At 38.7% G+C, this 27,680-nt stretch overlaps 1 long non-coding RNA gene across 1 annotated transcript in view; it reads right to left on the reverse strand.

The window, feature by feature from the left end:
• The window catches only part of LOC135416804 (uncharacterized), a 146,985-nt gene that overhangs the window by 98,068 nt on the left and 21,237 nt on the right, over positions 1-27,680 (reverse strand). The window contains exons 2-3 of the long non-coding RNA XR_010431743.1: positions 23,030-23,149; positions 12,592-12,799 (exon numbers count right to left, since the gene is read on the reverse strand). This is a non-coding gene — a long non-coding RNA (uncharacterized LOC135416804). The remainder of the gene's footprint in view (positions 1-12,591; positions 12,800-23,029; positions 23,150-27,680) is intronic.

The following is a 27,680-nucleotide window of genomic DNA, read 5'->3' on the forward strand; positions in this document are numbered from 1 at the left end:
AAATCAGTCTCTTTGAGACACTTATACTGAAGATCCATGTCATTAGAGAGTATCCATACAGTTGAATCACCGCATTTTATGAGGGATCATTTTGTTGTTTGGTCTCCAATGGTGACTGCTGCCCCATTCAACATCTAAAGATTCTTATCAGCTCTCACTGAAAAAGCAGTATCATCAACAGTCAAAAATGCATTTTTCCCTGCATAACCCCTCCTACCATGCCCACTCTCATCCACAACTGATTATTGGCCAAGATTGCCAAAACTGATCTTTCTGTCCTCTTCCTCAAAGGTGCCACTAAAACTATCTTTTTTTTTTCTTTTCCACCCCTTTGGTAACCTGTGAAAAGAAGATGCCTCGAAGGGACAAGATACTGAAATCTAAACTTTTTTTTATTTGTATCACTACAATCAAACTAGATTAATAAACATCATATAAAATCATCAGATTTGCTTTTCCCTGTTAATATAACTTGTTTACTATATATGCTTCAGGTGCCAACAAAGGCTAATAAGTTGTGTCACCCTCATACAAAACCAGAATCAAATATCATTTCTCCAACCTATAGGAAGAATAACTTGTGAAGAATTTTACTGCCTTGTATCTCAGTGCACTTTAAAAAAAAATAGCATAAGTGTTCTCATCCATACTTCACCTAAACATAACAAGGAACTGAAGCACAAAAGAGTCACCAGGTGTGTTACATGCAGAGCTGGAAGCACAAAGAACAGCTTCTCTCTGTATGTTTTTCTTTCCCCTTATTTTTCTCCTTTTGTATTAGAAAGTTTGCTGTCAATGACTCTCATGATTGACCACATGACATTACAAAAGTCAAGAGAGTGAAAACTAAAAAACCAGGGAAAAGAAGCTGTGAAGTGAGACTATTCTAAAGTCTTTGATTCTTCCTTTTGTTTTAAATTACTTTTTATTTTTCTGCAACTAACACAGGTTTTGATTAAGATTTTCTTTGTTAAAGAATCAGCATTTTCACTTCTGCTGTTCTTTTGAGATATCCATGAATTCACCAGGAAAACCATAACATAGCAGATTTGGCAATTCTGAAATTTCTAAGTAAAAATCAAACAGAAAAAAAAAATCAACATTATAGAACATAAAGCATAAAAAAAGACTTAGGCCAAAGTTTAAACTATATTCTTTCAAATCTTCCTAAGAAAGGGTTAGGGCAGGGGGAACTGCCCTCATTAAGCTGGATTCCATGGAAAGAGAGTTGTTGTGCTTTGGGGTTTTTTTGGTTTAGACTATTTTTTTTAAGAGCTAAAAGAAATTTCAAGGCTTACACTTGCCTTGGAGCCTCATTGCCAATTTTTGTGGTTTTACAACCACGGTTTCTTATTTTTCTTTTTTTCTTTCTTGTGTTTTTGGGTTTTGGTTTGTTGTTTTGTTGCTGGGGTTTTTTCCGCGTTTTGTTTTTTCGTTTTTTTTTTGAGAGGGAGGAGTCGTTTGTTTGTTTTTCTAAAGTATTTCTTTCTTTCCCATTGTCATGTATGATACCCACACACTAAACAGGGGAAACTAATGCCAAAGGGCATACAGAGAAATTGCCTATTCAAACCCAATTACATTTTCCCTTCTTCATCACCAAAGTCTAAATGCAGGACTGCTAAAGTAAGAAGGAGATTTCACCTCTCTTCCCAACCTTGATAATCAAGTCCTGCAGGACCTTAACTCTACCACCAATTTCTTTTCTAGCCTGCTACAGAGGCTATGCCCAGTATGGAGCTAAAGCCAGTAGTCAAATTTAGCTTTTGGGCAGGGCACTCTGGGCCCAGTAGCAAAAGGTTGAGCAGTCATATTTCCAGTGCAGTTTTGCCTGGGACAAGCAGATCTCAAGTGTTTAGCCCTCTCTATCTCATAGAAACACAAAGAGTAGACAAGACAAACGCAACAGCCTTCTTAGGAGGACTCCAGCACCTGTGGGCTGCCACATTGAAGCCACTTTGCCCACTATTGGCTGGCACCAAACAAAACCAAAGAATTTTTTGCATGCACAAGTCTTCTCTGCATCCAACTTGAAAAGATTTACTATGAGAGTAGTCAAGGGAAATCCAGGTTCTGATAGTGACACTGCGAACTCATTCATCTACTGTCCTGTGTAGTTTTAATATTTATGAGTTTTATTCTTAAACACCTCTGTGAAGAAAGAGCAAATTTTGGGGTTTTCTGATTGCTGCAGGCCACTGTTGATTTGTCATACTGTGGTTTATGTTATGGTAGGAGAAAGAGAACATCCTCTGCTGATTTTTATGCTGATGATTTTGCAATCTTGTTTGAAGTTTTAAATAAATAACAGCTTCTTAACAGTAGCTTGAAGTAAACAGTGACTTTGTCCCTGGTCTGTGTATGATATTTCTTGGTTTTGGTGGTGGGTTTTGGCAAGGAGAGGAAGATGAGAGCAAGATGCTTCCCTCTGCCATTCTTTCATACTGTGAGAAAATCTAGTCTTACATGTCAATATCCCCAAGGTTACAGGGACTATACTCCCTCTATTTCCTGATCATCTCAGTGAACCCAAAGCAAGTAAGAGGGGAGACTGACTTAGAAAACAAGGTTTTTGAGATACACCTGTTTCAATCATGAGACCTACTTGGACTCATTGCCTGCAATATCTTTGGACCAAGGACCATCAAGACATGCATCCTTCCCAAAAGCCAGTATAGAGACAATGCAATTCCATATCATGTTGTGTGAATTGCCTGTGATTCAGACTTGCATGATGCAGTCTGCACTGTTCTCACAAGCAACATACCACAAGGGAAAAACTGAGCTGTTGCTGGTTTTTAGTGACTAAGTTTTGACAACATTTATAAAGGCTTTTAAAATTTCTTAGGGTTTCAAAATATTTGACTATTTTCAGTTTAGGTTATAACACTTTCCACCACACAAGACATTCAGGCCAATTGAACTGATGTTCACTACATCACAAACTGATAACCAGAAGGGCTGTTAGTTTCCCTCTGTATTCTAGGGACTGCTCATGCTTTTTGTAACTAAGTCAAGGTGGGAATCCCAGAAGAGCAGTCTAGAAAGAGTTAGTTGGTTTAAGACCTGTTTTCTTCTTAAGCCCATGAAAAATTTATTGCTCTAATAAAAACTGATTGAATATAAATAAAAGGAGCATTAAATTAAAAGAACTTGAGCTGACAAGCTCGACTAACCTGATCTTCTATGACAATGTAACCCACTTGTGGATGAGGGAAAGGCTGTTGGATGTCGTCTACCCTGACTTTTATAAAGCCTTTGACACCGTTTCCCACAGATTGTCCTGGAGAAACTGGCTGCTCAGGGCTTGGATAGGCATATTCTTCATTGGGTAATAAACTGGCTGGATGGATAAGCCTAAAGATTTGTGGTGAATGGTGTCAAATCCAGCTGTCAGCTGTTCAATAGTGGTGTTCCCCAAGGATCAGTGCTGGGGCCAGTCCTGTTTTATATTGTTATCAAAGATCTAGACAGCAACATTGAGGGCACCCTCAGTCTGCAGATGACACCAAGTTGGGTAGGAGTGTCAATCTGCTGGAGAGTAGGAAGGCTCTGCAGAAGGATCTGGACAGGCTGGATAGATGGGCCAAGGCCAGTTGTATGAGGGGTCCTGCACTTGGGTCACAACCCAAGGCAACACTACACACTGGGGACAGAGTGGCTGAAAGGCTGCTCAGCAGAAAAGGACCTGGGGGTGCCGGTCGGCAGTAGCTGAACATGAGCCAGCAGCATGCCCAGATGGCCAAGAAGGCCAATGACATCCTGGTTTGTATCAGGAATAGTGTGGCCAGCAGGACCAGGGCAGTGGTCATCCCTGTGCACTGGTGAGGCCACAGCAGAGTATTAAGTTTTGGGCCCCTCTGCAATAAAGACATTCAAGTGCTGAGCATATCCAGAGAAGGGCAACAAAGCTGGGGAAGGGTTTGGAGCACAAGTCTTGTGAGGAGTGACTGACAGAGATGGGGGTGTTTAGCCTGGAAAAAAGGAGGCTCGAGGAGACCTTATCACTCTCTACAACTACCTGAAAGGAGGTTGAAGCAAGGTGGGGGTCAGTCTCTTCTAAAAGGTAACAAGTGATAGGACAAGAGGAAATGGCCTCAAGTTGCACCAGGGGAGGTTTAGGTAGGATATTAGAAAAAATTTCCTCACAGAAAGGGTTGTCAAGCATTGAAACAGGCTGCTTGGGAAAGTGGTGGAGTCATCATCCCTGGGAGTATTTAAAAGACATGTAGATGTGGTACTTAGGGACAACCAGCTTGGCAGTGCTGGGGTAATGGTTGAGCCTAATGATCTTAGGTCCTTTTCCAACCTAAACAATTTTATGATTCTATTATAAACCAGAAGAGATGCAAAGACGCTACAAGTCCTAAGGAAAGAGTGGGTTTATTTTGTATTTTGCAGCATTTTTAAAGTTTCTTGAATATAAACAATGCATTTTACTCTCCAACATCATACACTTTGTTCCACAGTTTGAAAAAATAAATTCTCCTTGTAGCTGTTGCTTTTCCAGACCACAGGAAAATACTAACAGTGAATTTAAGATTCATGTTCCTGAAGAGGTATACATATTGTCACAGTCTGAAGTGTGCTACTGCTTGAGAGCTTGATTACAAACTTTATGACTGTTTATGGAAACAGTGACATTCTTATGAATTTTCTTCTAAAGAGGAGGATTTACTACAAGTTAAAGGGGTTGTCTTGCAGTAGTTTACCCAAAGTTCATTATGACAGCACTGAAAGGCTAGAAATAGATATTTTAGAAGAGAAAAATAAGAACCATACTCTTCCCATTTCTATCTCCTATTATCACTCATCCCCATCTTCTGTAATATCTTGCCATCTGTATTAAAGTTCTTATTTTGCTCCCTCACTTCAGAAAACCAACCTCTTAATTTATCAGCCTTTCTAGCTTCTGTCTTCTATCTTTTCTTTCTTTTGCCCATTGCTTCTCAGTATCTCTCCTCAACTTTTCCTGTGGAACTGACTTTGCATTTCAGGCTCCTGAGTCAGTTTGCTCTCAACAATAGAGAGGTTTTATGCCCAGGTGAGCATTTGTCTGGGTACTGAAAAACCACTAAACCTGGGCATAAAAGCATCTATTATTTATAAAAACACAAATTTCATCTGCAGCTAACATTCCTATTATAAAGACCTAGAGTTTGATTCTGCAGCAAGGAATGACAAAATATGGAGCAAAATTGTTATGTCATATCTTTAAAATGGGGACATTTTTCTTGGTCCACTGAAGCATAGCTTAATCCTGAGCTTAGCTTTGTTCTTTTTACAGCACACGTTGTTCATCAGCTAATTACTAGTGCTCCCATATGCTAAGGATTATCTAATCCTAATTGCACTCTATTTTTCTTATATTTTGAATATTTATCTACATTTTTTTGCAGAATTTCTCCAACAGCTCCTTCTGAAGTTGTGAGTAATCCCACTACAGTTCTATCCCAGATGTTCAGATGACTGTGTCTCAGAGAACCCACAACTGTATTGTCAGAGATTTTGTCAGTGTGCTTCCATAGACCTATTAAACTTCTTTTTATATATGACCTAAAACCTTAGTGCTGAAGATAGTCTACATAATACAAGTGTTCCGTGACATACTTATCTACTGCCCCTCTAACAGAAGCTGAGGCAGCAGATGTTCACTGAATTTTTCTCTGGGCTAATGTCTTCTGCAGAATACATGCTCAGAATCAGTGAGGACTGGTACTTTGAAAGTTCCTAGCATGCTGTGGCTTATCTAACCTTGCTTCATGATTAGTGACACTATTTAGGGATGAAGATTCCTTCATGCTGAGTGCTGCGGTAAGATATACACTTTGTCAAAATGAGATTACATTATAGGCATAGAAAGTGTGAGAAACACATACCAGAGGCAACAACACAGCATCAGGTAGTCCCACCTGTAGGGATCAATCACCAGTGACCTAGTTTTTGTAAAGGTTTCTTTTAGCTATCCCCACACACACCAAAAAAAAGAGAGGTTTTAGGGTCAAGAGTAAGATTACACATTTGTTTAGTGGCTAGTTACAGGAAAATCTTTCCAAATATTAGGAGCAGCAGAAAGGAAAGTAAAAAGGTACTTGCTTGAAATCAAGAAGAAATGAACCATCATTAGCAAACTATAAGGCCAGCTTGGAGATAGCATCTGAAGGTGAGGCTGAAGATACAAAAAGCCACAAAACAAAAATAAAGTAGTTCATATTTGGTAGGACAGATTTGGATGAATGTGGATAGAGGAGAATGATAGATAATTCTATAAAAAAGGCATCACAGTCTGAAAATGATGACTTAGAAGAAAGTTTCTGTCGAATATGACATTCCAGGTCAAAGACAGGAACAGTAGGAAAGAAGGTGATCTAGTAGGAAGATATTGGAAAAGCTCAATTTTGGCCATAGTGAACTTGTGCTGGTGGCTAATACCACTCAGGAATTGCTAGATGCAGGCTAACATGTTTGTAATTGGCTCTGGTAGAGGAAAATGGGGTGTTAATTGTCTGGGGAAAAAAAATCAGAAGTTAAAATCAACACTGCATAAAAAATAGGTCCTTATAATTTTGGTCTGTTAGTTTATAGATTCTTTTGCCTTCATAGTAAAGTATATAACTTCTATTTCTATGATTCTCACCATTGCAACATTTATTTCATGACAATACCAAAATGAAATCAAAAGGATGAAGTCTGCTAAAAAGAAGTCAGTGGACTCAGTAAGAGGGATTTTGCAAATGAGAAGCATGGCATATGTTGGAAGTGCTCCGTTAATTCTAAGGGAAACCCGCCAATCTGTGTCCAAGCATCAACAGCTTTACATGTTTCCAAATAAATGAAGTATTTCTGACCCATAGGTTAACTTTAATCTTTGCAGTATTCATAAAATACCCTGTCTTTCTCTATGTCTAGATATGTATGATGAGTCATAGAAATATCTTACAGATGATAAGTGGACACACAGATAGTATTGGGAAAAACTGGACAGCACCAAAGGCTTTCGGCTGCTTCCGTTCTTCAAAATATCTGCCAGGTTGAATGGTAGAGGACAGAAGACACTTACAGTAATGGGAAAGATGGTGAATCCCCTGGGAAAAGTCTGGGAGTTTTTTTCCTCTTTAACAAGTACAGCTTCAGAGATCAAAAATTGCTCCATGTAAACGGAAGAGGAGTAATTATAGTATACACAGTTCTGGTGTTGATATCTCTCCAAACATCTGTAAAACTAGATTTATTTGCAGTATTGGCATTTGGAAGCTATTGCCTTATGAGTGATCAATGGAACAATGGGAAGCAAAATTGAGATATTCTTTTTTACCCACTGTATATTGAACAGAGAATATGTTTCCCTTCAACTTACTTAAATAATAAGGTTCTCCAACCAAGATAATCCAACCAACCAATGAGTTAACTGAAGAAGTTTCATTCACCTTTCAAAATTAATGGCCTAGTCCTGAGTATAGCCCAACAGGCTTGGAAAAAACACAGTTGAACCATACATTACTAGCCAAACATGAAAAGTTGTCAAAAGCATCTACCAAACAACAAGCATTATGACAGGGTGCTTTGCTAGCATTTATGAACAACATGAATCTGCTACTCCACAATCCTGCATGTTCTACAGTTGTCTACTTCTGCGCAAAAAGATTGCAATATGCAAAAAGATTGCAATAAGATCACTTTGCACTGGTGCCAATTACTATACAATATGTAAAGCAGCAAAAAATCAAGCCTTCTCTCTCCCAGTCACCCAATGTGGATAACCAATGGTGTTTACTCATTGACTGGTGTCCCTAAAACTTTAATATATTTTTAAGACTGGTATATGAAAAACACATTCCCTGGTGGCATTATACTTTAAAAGACTCAAAAAACAAATAAATTAAGTTAGCATGTTATGAAAGAATTAAACAATACCAACATATTTTTACTGTTCCCATGAGAACTACTATTTTCTTATGGGCCTGCTCTTTGCCTTTTGCCAAAATTCAAGATGGCCCCAGAGAAAGGCAGGATAAACCTGCTAGTCATTTACGTGAATAGCAATTGCCATTTCTGAGCCTACATCTGGTAGAGGCCACCTTCCTAAAAAGGACAATACATTTCTTCTGACACCAAGTCCTCTGGGAGTTAACTACAAACACATTTCCCTTGTTTTAATACTGTTTTAACAAGCAGAAGCAAAGTATTAGTCTTTTTAAAAATATATTTCCTTAATAAGATTAAAATTCTTTTGTGATTGTTCTGGCATTTAAAATAATACTAGCAAATAAAAAAGTGGTATTTAGATCATCCTACAAGATTTTAAAGGGTTTTGTTCCACGGAATCATGTAAGATAATAAAATGTGACTGTACTACTTCTAAACCAATGTGGTGACATGTCACTTAGTTAAAAGAATTGACATATTTAGGGATAAATTCTTAAATACTTAATCAGAAATTATAAGATACACAAGACAACATGATTCATCTTCTTATTGGTATTTTCAGAAATGACTGTCCATTTCTATGGTCCAGAGAGTTTTCAATGAGCTTCTCTTGGCCCCTTATGAACTCCCTCATCCCAAAGTCCAAAGGGCCACAGTGCTGCTGAAGAAGAAACCCGTTTGCAGATCCTGCTCTGAGAAAACAGATCTTAGGACACACTGAAGTAGTTCTTACAAATTCTGAAGCCACCAGAGTCAACAGCAAAACCATCATTGACTTTAACTGGATTTGTCTCTGAAGTCTCTTCACTACAAAGCAACTTTGCCAACTTACCAGAGGTGGCTTCTGTGAGATGGCCAGCTTGACTACCATGGTCAAAATGCCAACACACTAGGCAGTTCACTCACAGGTAAGTGGAATTCTAACATTTTTAGTTGTATGCACTGTTTGAAAACAGGAATTATTAGTCTTAAAACAGGCAGAAATTAGATGGATATGGATTTGGTAACATGTGAGGAAGGGGCCATGAGTCCACGAGGGAAGTGTGCTACAACCTACTTATCTACTCAGCATGTATACATCAACCAAGTGTCACAATGGTATTCCATAAGTACATAGCGAAATGTGAATTATCTTATGGAAATGGTGGTTGCAAACACATTTGTACTTTGTTCTCTAATTCACTCCAGTTTGCCTGTTGTGTTGTTGAGAAGATAGCCTTGACACAATAGTTAAACTTTTACTCAGTGTGATTCTGGCAAATAAAGGGCTTGATAGAGTTTTTTTTCTTTAAGTGGAGACAATGTTAGAGCTACATCTGTAATATACTTTATTACAAACTAATCACAGAACAACAGGAAATGTACTGTTCATTACTCATGCCATACTGAAACTATGAATACTACATTTTCTTACTTTGATTGTAAGCAACAGTTGTTTTTTTAGCCCAATACAAGTCAAAATGGTAGGAGGGAGGTAGGAAATGGAAGCATACTGAAAAAAATATTACTGATATACTGTAATTTGATACATATGTCCTGTAACTGTTATGAACAGCATTGGTAAAAAATTTTAATGTGATTAATGTGTTTTTAAAAGGATTTTGGTCTTCCATTGACTGAATGATATTCCATTGACAATAATTATCAGAACTAAGTGCATGAGTAGGAAGATTATCATCATCACAAAGACCTGGAATTCTGCAATTTCAGTTTGAAATATCACTACAAGACAGTGTCAATAATAGCACTAAGTGTATTTCCTATGCAGGAAGATGTACGTGCACTTCGAAGCAAAACAAGAATATTTACATTTAGAACAAAATTAAGTACTTTGAGCTACACAGTCACTGAAGGACTTTTATTTTCAATAGTAACTCCTACCTTCATTGAAAAAAAGCACAATAAATCTGTCTTATTATCAGCTAAGCTTATCTGAGCTTGCAGGTTTGACTTTTTAGATCTTGTCTTTTGAGATTGCATAGATATAAAGCCTTAGGTATTATTTATAGCACTCATGGAAAAAATCAATAACCCATATATATATATTTGTAAATATAAAAGAACATAGAAATGCAGAATATTTACACCACATGGGCACAGGAAAAAAAACTGAATGTATTAAGTATATCTGAGTGCCAATCCCTCTCCCAAACATTCCTTCTCTACAGGAACAATGCTAAAGAATAGAGAAAGTGCTCTGACTGCAGTTGGAGAAAAGGTAGAAAATTGGTTATATTTCAAAAATGAACATTTTTCACTGGGCACAATATAGTTATGTGTTTTGGAACACATAATTCTCAGGCACTGCAGGTTATTGCTTGCCCAGAGGAAACAGAAATCAATGCCATAGTATGGTAATACATAAATCAATAAAATCTAAGCACAAACAACTTGATAGACACAGCACCAAGATGTTTCATGGAGCCAGGAAAACCTCTGCACTTGAAAAAAGCATGCAAGACATGGACACTGCCCTTTAAAAAAAACTTGGAAAACCTTTTCTAAACTATGTGATTCACCAAAGCTCTAATTTCTTAGAAACAAACCTTCTCAGTATTTTGTACTCGGAAGCACCAGTAGCTATAAATCTGGCTAGATACATACATGCCTACCTTATGGGTCAGTTCTCTATTGTTGCAAAAGATAGTACGAAGCATAGCACAAATGTCTGTGAAATAATTTTTAATAAATTTTAACAATATGAGCAACTATTTATATCTGAATATTTTGGAAATCAGGATAGCTTTGGCATTTCTGAACCATGAAAAATAATTTCTTTTGCACCAGTCTAATCAGATAGCCTTACAGCAGGCAAAATCTAAACAGATGAAATCATAAAACAGAAGAACAAGGACATTATGGTGTTGAATCTAGTGACCTGAGCAGGTAAAGTCCCATTAAAAAAAAAGTTTGTCACCAGATTTGACAAGATGGTGGTTCCTAGGCACAGAATTAAATATTTTTAGACATTCACTGGAAGACTGTTTTTTTCAACAGTGGCTACATTTTTGTTATTAATTCAACAATTCAACCACAGAAAAAGTAAACAATCTAAAGTATTCTTTTGAAAAAAGCCATCAGAGAAGAAAGAGGTACTAATTATTGAAGATATCTGCCTCATCCATGGATTTGGCTCCATGATTGAATCCAGCTCGGCGTAAGGAAAAATAAAGAGTGCAAATTAAATACACGCAGGAGAGCTGGGCTTGGCTTCATGCCCACTGTCATCAGAGTTAAAATCCATTTCCAAGATCCACTATAACACTTTCCTCTTAAGCTTCCTCTGGGTCACAATGACCTTTGTTAAACACTGTAACAAGTGATAAAAATGAAGACTGGGAGTACATTTGTTGCAGAGTTAAAATTGAAAAGAACCAGGAGATCTGAAACAGATTGCAGATAAATGTAATATACTGCTCAGCTACATTCCTCTTTGTTCCAGATGTGTGATTTGTTACTAGTTATAACAGAATGCAAATTGTATTTTGTAGAGACTAAAACCAAACATTACAGAATGCAGAAGCACCGTCTATCTATTTCTAAAAGGAAATTGCACCTGCCTGCAATCTTGTCCTCATTTGACTGAGCCCTCTGAGTATTACAACGATTTAATGCAACAGCTTTTCACATTTGAAGGGTGTGGCTCAGCTCCGGCTTCACAGAAATGAGTCTAAGAGACTAAATTTAGCAGGTAGTAAAAGTTTATCCATGAAAACAACAAAAAAAAAAAGGACAAAAACCTCTCTTCACATAACTGTGTACATCAGTGTGATTCACAGATTGTGCCCTGCCGTTTCCGTGGGACTGACCGACATCAGTCGTATTTTCAGTCTTGCAGTTCTCACAGGCAAGGTGGGCAGCATACCCACTTATTTGCATCAATGCCATCCTTCTCACACTTTCAGAAACATTGACCCCTAAATGGTTATAAAGGAGCATGGGAGTTTACCCATGCAGCTGTAGTCCTGAGTACTGGCCCTGAGTACTGGCTCTAATCACTGCAAAAGTAAACAGTCATTTAAAGTTACTCTGTTAAAATGTTCCAATTTATCTTCAAGCAAAAATGTGAAGCAAAGCTTTGTTTTTATTTGCTCTTTCCAAGAGACAAAGATAAGGGATGCAGTAAAAATAATCATACTGCAAAAGGAAACAAGGCCTGCCATTTACAACAACCCAATGTGAGGAAAAGGGAGACAGGTGACATGCAAAAACCAGTTTCAATTGTTAATGCTGAGGACACTGTTACAATTTTCATTCTTATCTGGTCTCAGCTCCTGACATTTTTTCATGATTTACTACAGTCCTCACCCAAGCAAAATTTCTGCAGAGTTCAGTAACATTTTTGTGGGAGCAAAATTAAGTAAAACAAGGAAGGGATGAAAATGCAGAGCTGTCTGCTGCAATGAATGGGGCTATTTGTGCAGCAAGGAACTGTTCAAAAGCCTGTGTTGGCATATTACCCTTCATCCCCAAGTAAACTTCAAACACACACATGCTGTCTCCAAACCCAGCAGGAACTACCCGAAACACCAATACAGCTCAGTTCCTATCCATCACAAGTGCCCTCCCGTTCTGTGCAGTGCTCACACCAGGACAGGGCCTTCTATTTTGTGTCCCAGCATGTTGCCACTTTGCAAGGAGAAGTGCTGCACGCAAAATACTCACAGGAACTCAGCAGGAGTCACTGCCTCATGCAGAGTCAAGAGACTGGCTAACAGTGGGGCTCACTGAGGAGGGGTTTGCAGACTACTTTGCAGCAACCCACCTGTCCCCTTCTACAGGTGCAGAGCAGCAGATTGGTTCATGAGGAAATTTGGAGCCAGATTTTGAATGTTCAATATTCTTCAGGCTGTGACATTTTCCAAAGGTTTTGCTGTGGAAAGAAACACACAGGTGATCACATATTAGAACAAACATTGTGTAGGAAGACTTGCACAGAGCTACTTATTTGGGAGCCCTGCTGACAGGCCCCAAAGAGAGCTGCTAGAGGAAACAATATGGGATTGCTTACATCCTACATGAGGCAGATGCCCAAGCAGGAACTACAGAAAGAGACAGTAACTCTGAGAGAATGTGGAAGTCTGTCCCAACCACAAGAGATCAGCTGACTGGTGGCATCATGTATTGGTATGAGGCAAAGTCAGTCAACTCTCACCAAGCAAATATCTCAGCAGGAACCCACAGGCAGGAACCCTTACATTGAAGAATAAGACATCATGTCCCATTAAGATGCCACATGGGCAGAAGTTGCTGCATTATATAATGGTAAGCTTGGCTCCTACCTCTCTGCATGGTAGGGATTCTCAGCTCCCAAGGAGTTCACAACTTGGAGGAGCTGTGAGATGTTGCCCCTGGCCATGGGTGTGGCTTTAGCACCACCATAATTTCCTGGCTCTTCTGTCTCTGTTGTCTATGTCAAGCATTTTGAAGTGGCAATGTTACTTATTTCTAAGTGCAGTTGCCACTGATGCTGAACAGTGATCCATTGTTCCTATTGTTGCTTCTGAACTCAGTGGTTCACAAAAACAATGCTTAAGATGCAACTTCAGCACAGGGAGTCTCAAAACTGCTGACTGTCAGAAGCTGGAAGAATCACTGTCCTTGCCCTTTTTCCTATGCTTCTCCATGAGCACCTTCTGCTGGCTGCTGTCAAGAAAAAGTTGCTGAAATGTTTGGTACACGCATATATTGGTCCCCTTATGCTCTTCCTCTGGCATTTCCCTGATCAACACTAATAGCTAAGGTTCAGTTATTTCAACTGACAATGCTGATGTCCTTCCTAATGTTGTTTAAAAACTGCTTTCAAAGTGTGTGATATTTTGATTTTCCATGTCAATGTCTTTTCCATATTGTACTGCATTGACTGAAGTAACCACACCATGGGAGTGAAGTAATCTTTGCTTAACAACAAAGAAAAGCCTGAAATAAATATTGGAACATATTGATATGCTCTGGTTTGGACATAACTACCTAAAAAAAAAATAAACACATCTCCCCCGCAGAAAAAAAAATTATTATCTGATCTGCATTCTGTCACCTGGTTCTCATGAAGATTTACAAATTCAAGAATAACAATGGGAATTTTTGAAGAAGGGGAAAATTAGTGAAGATAAACTTCACTAGCATTTTCCAGCTTTTGATAAAATGTCAAATGGGTGTTTATTTTTTTTCCATTTTGAAATCCTAATTTCACCAGCTGTTTTCTCTTTCCCCAAGGGAAAATGAGATAAATGTCTCAAAAACATAAGAAAGTGGCATTATTTTCTGCAGAATTCCTCATTTCATTAAGAAATTCTGAATAAAAGGATTTCTGTGTTTTAAAAATAAAAATTAAAAAATCAGAAACTATATATTCAAGGAACAAATAAACAAGCATTTTTTCAACACCCTTCGCTCATAAAAGGTAAGAGTATGATGTACTATATGTGAAATAGAATAAATAATGATCAGAACTGCACAGCAACTCTGAATTTTAAACATATGGCAGAAGGGTATGGGGATTCCAGAGAGAAATAAAACTTATTAAAATGACCAGATAATTTTAAAGGCAGAGACTTAAGATGAGAGAAATCAATGCCCACAGGACCCAAAGGTGCACACTAGACAGTGTGAGGGCTATGGGGGAAGCCTGTATGGTTTCCAAACAGAACTTTTCTTTAAGCTATTTAGTAAAACAATTGTTCAATATATGCTTGCCTTTTTCTTGAGTAAGAGTTACTCTCAAAGGAAACCAAGTTCAATAGCATTCAAAATATTTTTAAATTTATATATTTGGACAGACAGAGGTATTAGTTTACTAAAGAATGGGCAACATCCATAAGGAACAACTAATGAAATTTGCTTTATCATTGTTTACCACAATAAATGGCAATATTTTATTATAGAGTATATTCAAATGCTATGTCACAGTATTTTCAACAATGTAACTGTAAACTGCAAGTGCCACACCAAATTGACTGAAAAAGATACCTGTACTATTCCTGAACCAAAAAAGAAAATTCATTTTAAAAAATACGTGAAATTAATGACAAACTAAATCTTAAATCTTAAAAAAAGGAATTCATAAATATCCCACATCAATTTAAGACTTTTTTAAACAATAACCTTTTGAGAAAGATACTTGCAAACAGATATTACATTCAAGATTATATTACTGAAATTGTCTCTACATCTTTAAACACTTGCAGAGGTTCATTTCTGGCTAAGAATTCAAATCATACGTCATACCACAGTTTTGGATAAACAATGATCAAAACAGACTAGAAGAGCAATCATGAAAGCACTAAACAACCGAGAGAAACGATAACGATGAAATGTTGATTTGCCCCTGTGTGGCAGATTAAGGAACCTGTACAGAGCGGATGTCACATTTTTTTAGCAATGCATGTACCCAAATTTGCTTTTGGCAAACATTGCTTAACTGCTGCTGTTTTTCATGAAGTCAATGAAGACTTGAGTTAGATAATGAGCTGGCATGCACTTTTGAAATGTTTACTGTGTTCCTTAAAGTAAGGGGAACATGCTGGTTCTTAAACTAATTTGTTTTTTGTTGTTGGCTTCCCCCATCTCTCCCCTACTATTCTGTTCTCCCTGTCTTTGGGATAAACAGAAAACGACTGAGTCTTTTTATACTTTTTTATTTTAACAATTATACAACTGAAGAATCAGTACTTTCCAAATGGCAAACAACTGAGCCATGTCAAGAGCCATGTTAATCTCATGTGTTCACTCCATTGTTAACAATGAAGGAAGGGGGATGGGGAGGACAAAATAAAATCCATCTATTCTGGCCTAGATGCAGGATATGAACAAGGAGACATTCCACAAACAATGCAGTCTTTTTCTTCTGGCAGGGGGAAATGAAGGGGAAGATGATGGTAGGAGGACTTTTGTGGAAGAGGAAGCTGCACCCATCTTGCCAGTCAATACAGCATTCAGAAAGCTTGCATGGTGGGAAGAATTTCCCACCCATTGTTAACTAGGAACTTGATTTGAAGATGCAGTTTTTAATTAAAATTGGCACTTCCAAGCTTCATGCTGGCGTCCACCATCTTGCTAAACACTGAGCTCATTTGTGGTTCCAGCAGTTTGCAAACGCAGTCTTAGAGGTGACAAACCATTTCCCATCCTGCCACCCTTACTCGGTGCTTAGTCCCCATCTCATCCTGAGTAAATGGGAAATTTACTCCAGTAAGACAAAGTAAGGACTGTAGGATGTGACCTCATTTAGCTAGAATCCGCAGATCCCAGCCTTTATTACTTTTAAGGCATTATTAACGGACCCGAATTCTTCAGAAATGTTTGGAGGAAAACAGGGTCAGTTGTTTTCAAGGCTTCTATATGCTTCACTTCACTCAGACATCCACAGCAGTCATTATGAATTACAGATCCTACTGCTTAGCTTACATTTCATTCTCCTCTTACTTACAGACAATAGAATTCAAAGATAGAAATTCTAAAATATTACCACCAACAACAAAAATTTCTGGGTAGATAAGATCTAGAATTTACGTTTCACATGGATGGACAAAATGGTTAATTTGTTTTGTTGATTTAATGAATCAAGTATGAATGAATATAACCTATTTAATGAATATATTTGCATATGTAATACATTCTGACTAGAGGGATCTCGGATGAAAAACCTAGTTACAGCTTTGCTGAAAAAAATAACAAAATATCTTCATAATACCCTCATTAAGAGACAACATGTCATTTTTTAGGACCTTTTTTCTAAATAGTCCTCTGGGGGAAAAAAAAGAGAACAAAAAAAAAGTCTATTTTTTTCTAGCTATGCATATTCTGAGATGTTGAAGGACAAGCTGGGAGGGTGATTTTTCTGGTTTTTAAATTTTATTTGGATTGATGTCTTTACAATGTCTAACATTATTATGTTCACTACAAAGGATTTCATTTCATCTTACAGTAGAATAATATTATGCAAATTGCATAAGGGACTTCACAAGACTATCCAGTTCATGTGAATACTAGCTAGCAAAGCAAGCTGTTGTTGGCTTTTGAAAAATCTGTCAACAATTAAGCTCATCAAAAGGAAATTCATAAGCCGATTTAGCAGAAATGTCTCACAAAGCCTGAGCACTGTAAGGTACATTCATGTATTTAGTTCAATTAAATTTCTATTCATGAATTAAAGTAATTGCCAAAGATTCATATATTTGCATTAAAAGCTTGCCGAATGTACAAATCCAAATATAGACAGAACCTCAAAATTTCTAAATTACTGCAATTTGGAGTCATTTGCAGAATGATCTTACAACAGGAATAAATCAGTGTTCCAAGCCTTCTCACGCTATTCTGAGAAATACCGTCTTTCAAATAGTACAAAAAATGGAAGATATCTACACCTACACTCAGTGTCCATTTACTTCTGAAAAAAAACCCCAATATTTATTACTGCATTTACAACATTCTATAGCCTTTATTTAAGCCAGAGGACAAGGTCTTAAGAGGGTTCTACAGAGTATGAGAGTTCTTCAGTAATGACACCGAAGCACGTAATCCAACAAAATAATATGTCTACACTGCAAACTGTCTGTCCATCTCCCAAAAAAAAGGAGTTCTTTTGTCTCATGACTTGTCCAAACCATATTTAGCAATCTAGAGAAGTCTCTCCAGGAAATTACAGGCTTCATTATGGAAATTCTCTCTTCACTGCATGTTAATTTGATTATTTTTATTCAGAATTTTGCATATATACGCCACTTGACCAGATCTGACTCATCACACTTGCTCTGTATTTAAGACTTTATTCTAGCTTCTTCCAGTAATGAATTTATGTTGAAATGTTTACTGTGTTCCTTTACTGTGTTGCACTTTCATTATTCAACCTCCAGTCTTACAGGAATAGGACTTGGCTGATACTTATTTTTGCGAAACTCTTTGCTTTCTGATCTCAGGAATTTTGAAACTCTGTGCTTCAGAGTGTCTGATTAAATCTGGATTAAGACTCTGTCCTTAATCTAGAGTTCAACAAATGTTTCAGCTTTGGTATAAGACAATTTATAAGAAAAACATTAAATACATCTTCATTGTATTGGAAGAAATCTATGGGGGAACAACTGCTACACTCTCTCTCCACATTTCTAGATGACAGTTAGTTTTTGGCTACTGTTTGTTTCTTTTCACATATAAACACAGCGTAGATATTGCCAGGAAAAAAAAACCAATGTTGGAATGAATTTATGGTTGCAAGACTGTACTAGAACTTCTAAAACACCGTAGTAATTATGCCTTTACTCTTCAAATAAATAGCCTGTACTTAACTTTGTTTGGCTGAATTCAAATATTAAGATAGAAGTCATACAGGTGTGAAACAAGCAATTTCCACCCTATCCTGTAAAAATACTACACATTAGCTGTACAGCTATGATTAATCATAATACTGTTCATCATTCCAAATCAGACTCAGTGACTTTTATAGACATCTGTTTTCTTTCACATTTACCACATACATGGATGTACGGTCACTATTACAGAGATTTGACTCATCGAAAAACATCACAAGCCAACCACTAAATCAGTGAGGAATATGCAGTTCATCAGAAGCCATGAATAACATAAGATCCATATGGACTTGGGCAAAATTACTGAATTTGTCAGGCCATTAGGCTCCTTGCACACTACCTTCCTGGAGATGAGGTGGTGCTCAGCAAGCAAGCCGTCTATCAGCGGGCAGCCACAAAGCTTGGAGAAGCTGGTGAACATAACTATCTTCTACTCATCCGAAATGAGGGAGCAAAAAACCACTCCTTTTGTTTAGCAATAAATACAATAGAGGCTACAGGCTAAAGCACGAATCAGCATGACAAGGTTGGAGGAGGAGCTGGGCGGTGCAGCCTGAGGGGTCTTCCCCAGAGTCAAATGCAGAAGCAGGAATTGGACTTGCTTGTTATAAGAACTACTTCTTTTCAGAAGAAAAAAACCATGCAGTAACGCAAGAAGACAGTGCAGAGATGGGTCCGCAGAGGCTAGTGAAGACAGCAGTTTGACACTCAAAGAAAAGCAGAAAGCTTTTTGGGCAAAGTGATGGCTGCTGGAGGACTTGGAACTGAATGAGGAAGGGTGTTCAAAGAACTTAAAACTAATGGAACATTATTTTAATTAAACAAGAATGTGTAAAGGACATATCTGACAGTTATCACAATCTCCTCCCTGCAGTAGCAACCTGTGAGGCTCATGCACAGGGTGTCTACTAGGGCAAAGAGGGAATAATTGGGAGAGTAAGACCCCACAGGTCTTTGCAAAGTTAATGTCAGTGGGGCAGAGATTCTTCCCTGACACACTTTCCTCTAAATGACCTCTTAGCGTGTTCAGTAAGGTACTCTCCAAGGAGTAGAGCTACATGACTGTACCTGCTGTGGCTGAAAACACTCAGTGGAGAGGGTATTTCAAACCCGTGCAGGAGAAGGGAAAGCACACTCACTGCCAGCTAGGCACTGAAGAAGGCCCCAGCCATCAAGAAAATGTGAGACTTAATCCTGCTCGCACTCAGGGTTTGCCTGCAAGAGAACAAGCCCATGGCAAGCCTGAGGGAATAGGGGTCACCCTGGCAAACAGAATAGTGCTAATCTCAGTTGTGACCAGGGACACTACAGCTACCTTGCCTGCCACAATAGGGAAGTGCTCTGTTAGAGCCAGCAGGATAGTCAGTGGAGCTGCTGTTCCAGCCTCCACAGTGCCAGTGATTCTTTCTGCCATGAGAGAGGGACTGGGCTGAAAAACTGGGACACCAAAGACACAGGTAATTCATACCCAACCATTCCTGCCACAATTCTCCTGCCATTACACTTCTCCATATATATGAGAATGGAGCCAGGCTCTTCTCATTGGTGTTGATCAATAAGACAAGAGGCAACAGGCAGAAACTGACTCACAGCAAGTTCCCCCCAACATGAGGAAGAACTTCTTTACTGTGAGGGTGACTGAGCACTGGAGTAGGTTGCCCACAGAAGTTGTGGAGTCTCCTTCTCTGGAGATATTCAAAAGCTGTCTTGACACAATCCTGAGTAATGGGCTTCAGGGGACCCTGCCTGAGCAAGAAGGTTGGATAAGATGACCTCTAGTGATCCTTTCCAACCTTACCTATTCTGTGTTATACTTCTTGACCCAAAAATGTTCTCACAGCAGAAGGAGAACTTTACACCGAGCATATGCTTCAATTGGATCTGCTTATCTGGGTTCAAATCTGAATTTGAAGTGGGAACTCCACCCTTGGAGTACTCTTCTCTCCAGAGAGTGAACATAGTTATTATGGACTCTGAGGCAACCAGCTGGTACACAGCAGCAGAGGGTACCTGTGTACATCCTACTTTGGGGCATCATATCCCTCGTGTCTCTCCATGGGTCTAGCCATTATTTTGTGCAGTTTGTGCTTGATGCAATTGAAAGACTCTCACTGACTTCACTAGGTTTAGATCACACATTTGATGGAAAATCGTAATGGAGAATGATGGACTAAAGGCAGCAGGATTTAACAAGTACTTTCATGAGGGAATGCACAAGTGCTACCTGCTGCATACCAAAATGACCACATGAGGTGCATAAAGTAGGAAACAAACTTCTACCTTCAAATCTCTATTTTATCTCTGAATTTAGGTATTTTAATCCAAGAGACAGAACGCAAGCTTGAATTTCTTTTCTCTAGCTTTTCCTACTGACTTTTCTCTGAATTTCTCTACTATGCTTCCCACGCTATGTTATGTCTCTTTGACCCCAGTCAGAGTAGAGTGCTGGATACCTAATTTTAAGTTGTTACCTTTGTGATGATTTAGTGCCATAAGTTTCTTTCCAAACAGGTTAATGTACTTATACCAGAACAATGCTATACAATTTTTTTAGAAAACACCTATTTGACATTTAAGCTGTGTGCAATTGTTGGCAGCCTACTGACATAGCAGACACCAGATTTGCAGAAAACTGCCTCCTCCTGCAGATCTTCCAAAAGTATCCCATATTGAGCATATTAAAAAGAAGCTCTGAACATCTTCTGAAAGTGGAGCAGTTATGAAGGAAAGGAAAAACAGATTGGAGTAACTAAAGAACATAGAGAGGGCAAATAATTTGTGCTAAGGCAGTCAGGAAATCAGAAGCCTAGAAAGACCATGCAGAAAACTGGTTGTATTCTGCCAGTGCTACTGAACAATACCCCACTGCATGGGTTTTTAAATAGTTTTTAACATTTAGCTCTTTTTAAACGTGTAATTGTGTTGTGGATACTAATTTCTTCAGATCCAAGTATAATTATTCTTCTAAGTATTTTGTCCATCTCTATTGTAAGCGTTTCTTAAGACAGCTACAAAATATTGCTAATATTTTTTAGTTAATAGTGTGTTTAGAGGGTCATGTCAGGTTATTGCTGGGAGGATTAAAAGATTTTCTTTCCTCCAGAGCCCTTTGTTGTAAGAAAGCAAGGAAATTTAAAACAGGATTTATTCCTTCGAACCAGGACAAACCAACAGAGTACCGTGGCAAGAGCATGAAGCAAGAGCAGTCTGGGCCAGGAAATTTACAAAGAAAGCTTTCTTCAAACTCAAAAGTTAAGCTGAAATTTTAAAACTCTTAATGGTTCTACATTAAGGGCAGCAAAAGACAACTGATTTCACAGTCATTCCCACTTGCAAGTCCTTTTTCAAAAGATCCCTGTACAATAACTGGTAAGCTAGTGGCTGTCACTAACATGGGTACACATTCCTGGCACATATAAACTTCATTTGGTACTTGTCAAGCCAAGCCCTGCTGGCTGCTCCCACTGCCACCAGCAGGAAGAAAGGATAGTGATGAGCATCAGTTCAGTGGAAAAACAGGAAAGATTGGCAGGAAAGAAGAAAAGAAAAAGGAGAACTTGGAAAAGTTTGGTCTCAGATGTCAAAACAAATCCACTGGCAGATATAATGGATTTTCCCAACAGATGTTACTTAGAACTAAACAAGACTCTCAGGCCTTAGGATCGTGTCTGTAGGAAGTTTTAAGTAGGTGTGCATCTTTATATAAGTGCTGTCATTATATTAGTCAACTGCTAATATAGAGTAATGATGAGATCCAGGGTGAAAGGAAGATAATTAAAGTGGATGTACCTTCTGACTTAGTTTAAAATTGGAATGCATCAGCCCTATGAACTGATTGTGGATGTCTCAAAATTTATTGCTCAGAATGTAATTTATTTGGAATACTTCAAAACCCAGCAAATCCTACCCTTAACAAGACATTAGGTATCGTGGTGTTTTCTGTCCTTAATCCTTTCCAGTGATCTCCCAAATACACACAGCTTAGACCCTGCTTTCTACAAACACCTTGTCCTGAAAAAAAGTCTACTTAGATTTTTTTTCTCTCAGTCATTAACTTAGCATGACATTCACTTCTAAATGTTGCATCAAACTGGTTTTTTGAGCAACTGAAAGCAAGATCATGGTCTGCTGGAACTGGGCCTATAAATATCCTGACCATTTCCAAATAAAAGTGTCATGCCATAATAGATATCCTGAAAAAGAACTGATGCAACAGCACCAACAGAAATATTTATATATTGTTTTAAAGACTGCATCAACAGGTGGCTTTCATCTACCACACAGTGTTGCTAACTTAGCTACTGCAACATTTTGAACAGATGTTTTTAAACATCATCAATAGTATTAGTCTAGAATTTTCTCATCAGCATACTGCAATGTCCTTTCTGGTGGGCAGTTAATATATCCTGCTTCCATTGGTTCATCTAAATGATAGTTCACGGGAGGATGAATGAGCTGACTTCTATTTGAGATGACAGCTTGATGCAGCATTTCAAGGCTTAACCTAACATGCCCTTACTCGAGGTCAGCCAGCAACCAGTCCCAGAAAACATGTTTGTTAGATGTGACTGAAAACAGTTTAGCACTTGCATTAAAGTAATAATTAAACATGAACAGTGTGCCTTGATGTTGTTTAAATGAATGACACATTCCATGCCCAGAGCAGTTTTCAACCCAGTTCTGTGACAGACAAAACACAATAACTGATCCAAGGAAAAATTAATGAAAAGTGTACCAAGAGGTTAAGTAGCTATCATTCTGACCGAACCATATATTATGGTGTCACTTGTATAATATACCTTGACAAAGAAGGTGGAGCTCAGTTGCATCCAGCATGCCTCCACTAAAAGAGCTGGCACGAACCATCAGATGGGCTTGTTAGTAGTTTCCTCTTGAGTGCTGTTATATAAGCATGGGGACTGCAAACAAAAAAAAAAAAGAGAAAAATGGAAAATAACTAGACAAAAAAATTCAAGGAAAAAATTATTTGTATGCATCTACCTTTGTAATTCTAGCCTGGACAGAAAACGGAAACTTCAGTTTTCCCACAACTGGGTAAATTCTCTAATTTAAAACAGCTTTTCACAGAAATTTGTTTTTGCAGTTTATATCAGCTAGACATCTCCCAGAAACCCAGAACAAGTGATACTGTTGACATCTCTACCAAAAGTTTCTCTTCTCTCTCTAAATCATAATGCTGAGCTGAGAACCCTAAGCCAAGTGACTCTACATACACACCACACAAAACCACTGAGGAGTAGGTGAGCTTTTGGAGAAATAAACTTTTATTTGGGTGTCTAAGAGGAACTGTGCCTTTTTCTGTATGAGCTGGAGGCAGCTGCAAAAATGGGCCATGAACAAACAGGTTAGGATTCCCAGTCAGACCAGAGTGCACTTCATATTGAACAGTACTTAAAATGTGGAGGGGAAAAGGAAATCCAGGGAGCAGTGCAGTGGCCATGTCCTAATGCCCCTAATATCTAATTGTGTGGGTCAAAGCAAAGGGAGACAGCAGAGGCTCAGCAGGTGCAAACGCTCAGGACAGACCCTACACCTCTCCCATGCCACAGAGCAGGAAAGCTGCCCTCCTCCACCTCCCCTGATACACTTCAGAAAGGCAAACCCATGCTGCTGCAAGTAATCCCAGCACTCAGAAACATTATGTCTTTCTCAAAGGTGCAAGCTGTGAAGCCCTGGATAGACAAAGAAACTGTGCCTGGATAGAAAGGACTACCAAAACAGACATTTCGACCCACTGAATCTCCAGATAAGCTTCTGCCAAGCTCAGTTCCAGTTCCTGTAGCAGAGATCCATCTCATCTCACTTTGGGGGTCTGCACCTGAGGCTCATAACAGGGTCTCTTCCAGACACACTTCACTTGGCCTACTTCAGTAATTTTCCAGAGATGCTGCTTATTCTAAAAGAGTGTCCATTTCTCCAGTTAGAGTTATAAGAGTCTAAAAAACTGGTCCAGAAGCAGAGGCATAATTACCTAACTGAATCCCAGTCTTTGATGTCTTCCTTTACAAGTGACATTCCTAAGGTAACCACTTCCAGGTATAGTCAGAAAGGGCTTCCCTAGCCTTCAAAGTGCTTCCCAATTTAGCATTTGTCAAATGAGGCTCCTCATTATGCACAGAGTTTAGGCATTTAGTTGAGAAGACTGTACTAGAAAGGCTACATTCAGCACTATAAAATACATTTCTTGTGCATCTAAGCTAAATTCAAAAGGGGACCGGGCCACAGAAACTCTACTTTGTAGCTGGTCTCTGCCATGCAAGGGGACACTAGCTTGAATGGACAAGAAGAAATGGCTCAGCCCCAGACAGATGATGAGGTTACTGTGCCCAAGTGTCCCCCTCACCTCCCCCTGCACTGATATTTGAGCTGTTCATAAACCAGCTGCTGAACCACTGGAGTTACTTAACACTTTAGGGTGGGGTAAACAGCTAGAGGTGATAACCACATTAGCTGTCTCAAGCTCACAGCAACACATAAATCAGTCAGAGGCCACTAGGCACACTGAAATGGGATACACAGACACCAGCAAACTAAGCAGGAAGCTGCTTAAGCTAGCCAGTGGGAAACACAAAGGCAAGTGCAGTATAAGATTGCACACACACACACACACAAACACAGATACAAACTTACAAACTATTTTGGAGACTGTACTCTGTGACTCAAACACCAGGACATTCATCAATCTCAGCCTTGGTTTTCTGTTCTTCCTTTGGTGACAGACTTTTAACCTACATCTTCCAGAAGAATGGCAGTCACCAAGATGCCACAGCAAGTTCCCACTGTCCTGCCCATCATCCATACATACACACCTTTTTATTTTCTTCCTTTTTAAAAAATACCCTTCAACTTTCTAGATGTCTATTAGTCTCAAGGGACAGAAGCCTACCTCTCCTTCCTCTGTAGTAAGCGTCCTAAAACAGATTTTCTAGAAATCATTCTTTTTTTACCCTCTGCGTACTGCAGAGGGAAAATACAGCAGGAATATCAGTAGGAGGGCACCAAGTAGAAAAACCCTAACACTGAATAGTGTTACAGCATTCTCATGGGTAAAAGGTCTTTTCGTCCACCAAAACGTGAAAAAATCTCAACATCTCCTGACTGAAAGGTAAGAACTCTAAGGAATGTTTGATTCAACATCACAAAACAGACCTTTTTCTGATGAAATTGTACATATTCTTTATATGCTTTTTTTTCTGTAACCACAAGTGAGACAGAAAAGAAAGGGGATGAGAACACATTTGTCTCCGTTTCAAGCTGCGGGCTGCAGAGCCAGGGATTGATGTGGTCAGGACACAGGCAGGTGGCACAGACTCAGAAACAAGACTGATAAGTTCTGTAGATGTTTTACTAGCAGAAACTAGCCCAGAAAGAATTGGCATAGGGGGAGAGAAGGTAGATGGGAAAGCAGTGAATGCCAGTGACACCTAGTGACATCCTAAGTGTTAAAGAGGCATTCAGATAAAATTCAGATAAAATTAATCTAGTCCATTATTTGTGGGGGTTTAGTTGCCTGCAAAACTAATTGTGCTATTCTGCCAGAAAGCTGCCTATGTATGGGAAGAGATGGAGACTTTCAGCCATCACCTTGTCTGCACTGATCACTTATTTTCTTGGAACAAAAGCAGCAGCCATCATGGACAGGAAAGTAAAAATATTATGCCTGTTGATACATTCTCTTCATACAGTTTGGAGAGCACTTCCCCTCTTCTTTATGCTCAACACTGGCAAATAATGTGACTTCCCTCTAGAACCACGTGCACTGTGTGTACAGGTTGAGTCCAACATTAACCTACAGAGCCATTCTAAGTAAAAACACATAAAAGAGAAGTGTACTTAAAAATAAAGTCACAATCATGTACAGTACTCAGCGTGCTTAAACAGTGCACGTAACACAGTTCAGAGTAATAACCACTCACTACTCAGGTTTCTAATATTAAGGAAGATATAGAATGGAATTAAAATTCAGTCTGGAGCTAATTCTGGAGTACAGCCAGCCTCATACAATCCATAATGATTCCTGTGTCAAAATTATGTGTCCCATTGTCTTGATGCCTTGATCAAGGTTTCAGAGTTTCTCATTTTTCTGACATCCTCAACATTAACAAACTTACAGTCAACATGTGTTTATCTAACTGCACCGTCACTGAAGTTCTGCTCAGGAATCTACTCCTTTGCAATTTTTTTCATCAGCATACGTAGTAATGAATGCTGTCCCTGTATAGCTAATTCTCTTCAGCACAAATTAAAGAGTCTCTTGAAAAGGTAGTGGAAATGGAAACACGATTGCAAAAGTTCCCTTCACTTGCAACCACCCTACCAAGTTACACTCTTTACTTATAAGCCTTATTCATCAGTTATTGATGAACTGACTACAAAAAAGTACCAGTTATACTTAGCCCTCTTGTAAATAATCCTAAATCACAGAGTTCCCAGTAATCATAAAGGTCTTCAGAAAATCAATGAGCATCCCCTTGTCATATACTTAAGCTTCCAGGTTCAGGTTTTCCACTTGAACTGAAATGACATATTCAATTTCAGTTGTTATTAAAGAACTTTTTTTAAATTATTTTTCCATTTCCTTTGGTTATTTGCATGGGAGAATCAGAATGACAGTATGTCAGAGTGTATGTAATACAGGTAGAGTGCACAAGTGTCCTGCATTTTCATAAAGTCTCCCCTAATCTTCTGAAAAGCCGCTGAAAGAATGGGAAAAACTAATCCACATTATAACATAGTAAACCTTCTTAAGATTATTAAGTAACCTCTGCACTCCTGGTGGGGCATGGGTTCCTCCTTCCTTCAGCTGTAAGCTCCAGCCAGCAGATGGTAGGTTCTCTCGACCAGAAAAACAGCAATGTGCACCTGACGAGTGAGGAGTCTTGCAGAGGATGCGTGCAATGACATACCTGCCTCCCCTGGTGTGTGTACCAGAAAGTGGGGGATTGGATCCAGCAAGATAGGAATGCATGGTTAGAGACCTCCAGTACTTAGACACTGAATACATATGAGAGCTATGATTTTTGAAGCCAAGTTCCTATTAAAAACAATAGAAATTTGGGTGTACAGATCCCTTAGTCTCTGTCCAGCCAAAGCAATTCCTCTCCCCTCAGTCTCTAGCTGCTACCCATTGGTTAGCACTGCTGGTACAATTTTTTAGAAGGATTTGTTGCACAAAGAGAAAGACTTATTAAAAACAGAAAAAGAATGTGTAGTGCCTCTGTAGCCAGAATCATAGTTTAAAAATCTGTGGGCTGGATTTTCCTGAGTGCTGAAAAGATCCAAAACAGTTATAAACCCATATGAACAACCTAAGCTCAAATATATGCCCGTTTTTCATTTCCAGTGATTCAAAGGAGATATGTTTACTACTGCACCTGGCACAGCACTCTTCCAGAAGAGACAAAAATAAAATCATGTTTTCATTAATAT

Source organism: Pseudopipra pipra, chromosome 6 (assembly GCF_036250125.1).
Source record: "Pseudopipra pipra isolate bDixPip1 chromosome 6, bDixPip1.hap1, whole genome shotgun sequence".
NCBI lineage: Eukaryota > Metazoa > Chordata > Aves > Passeriformes > Pipridae > Pseudopipra > Pseudopipra pipra.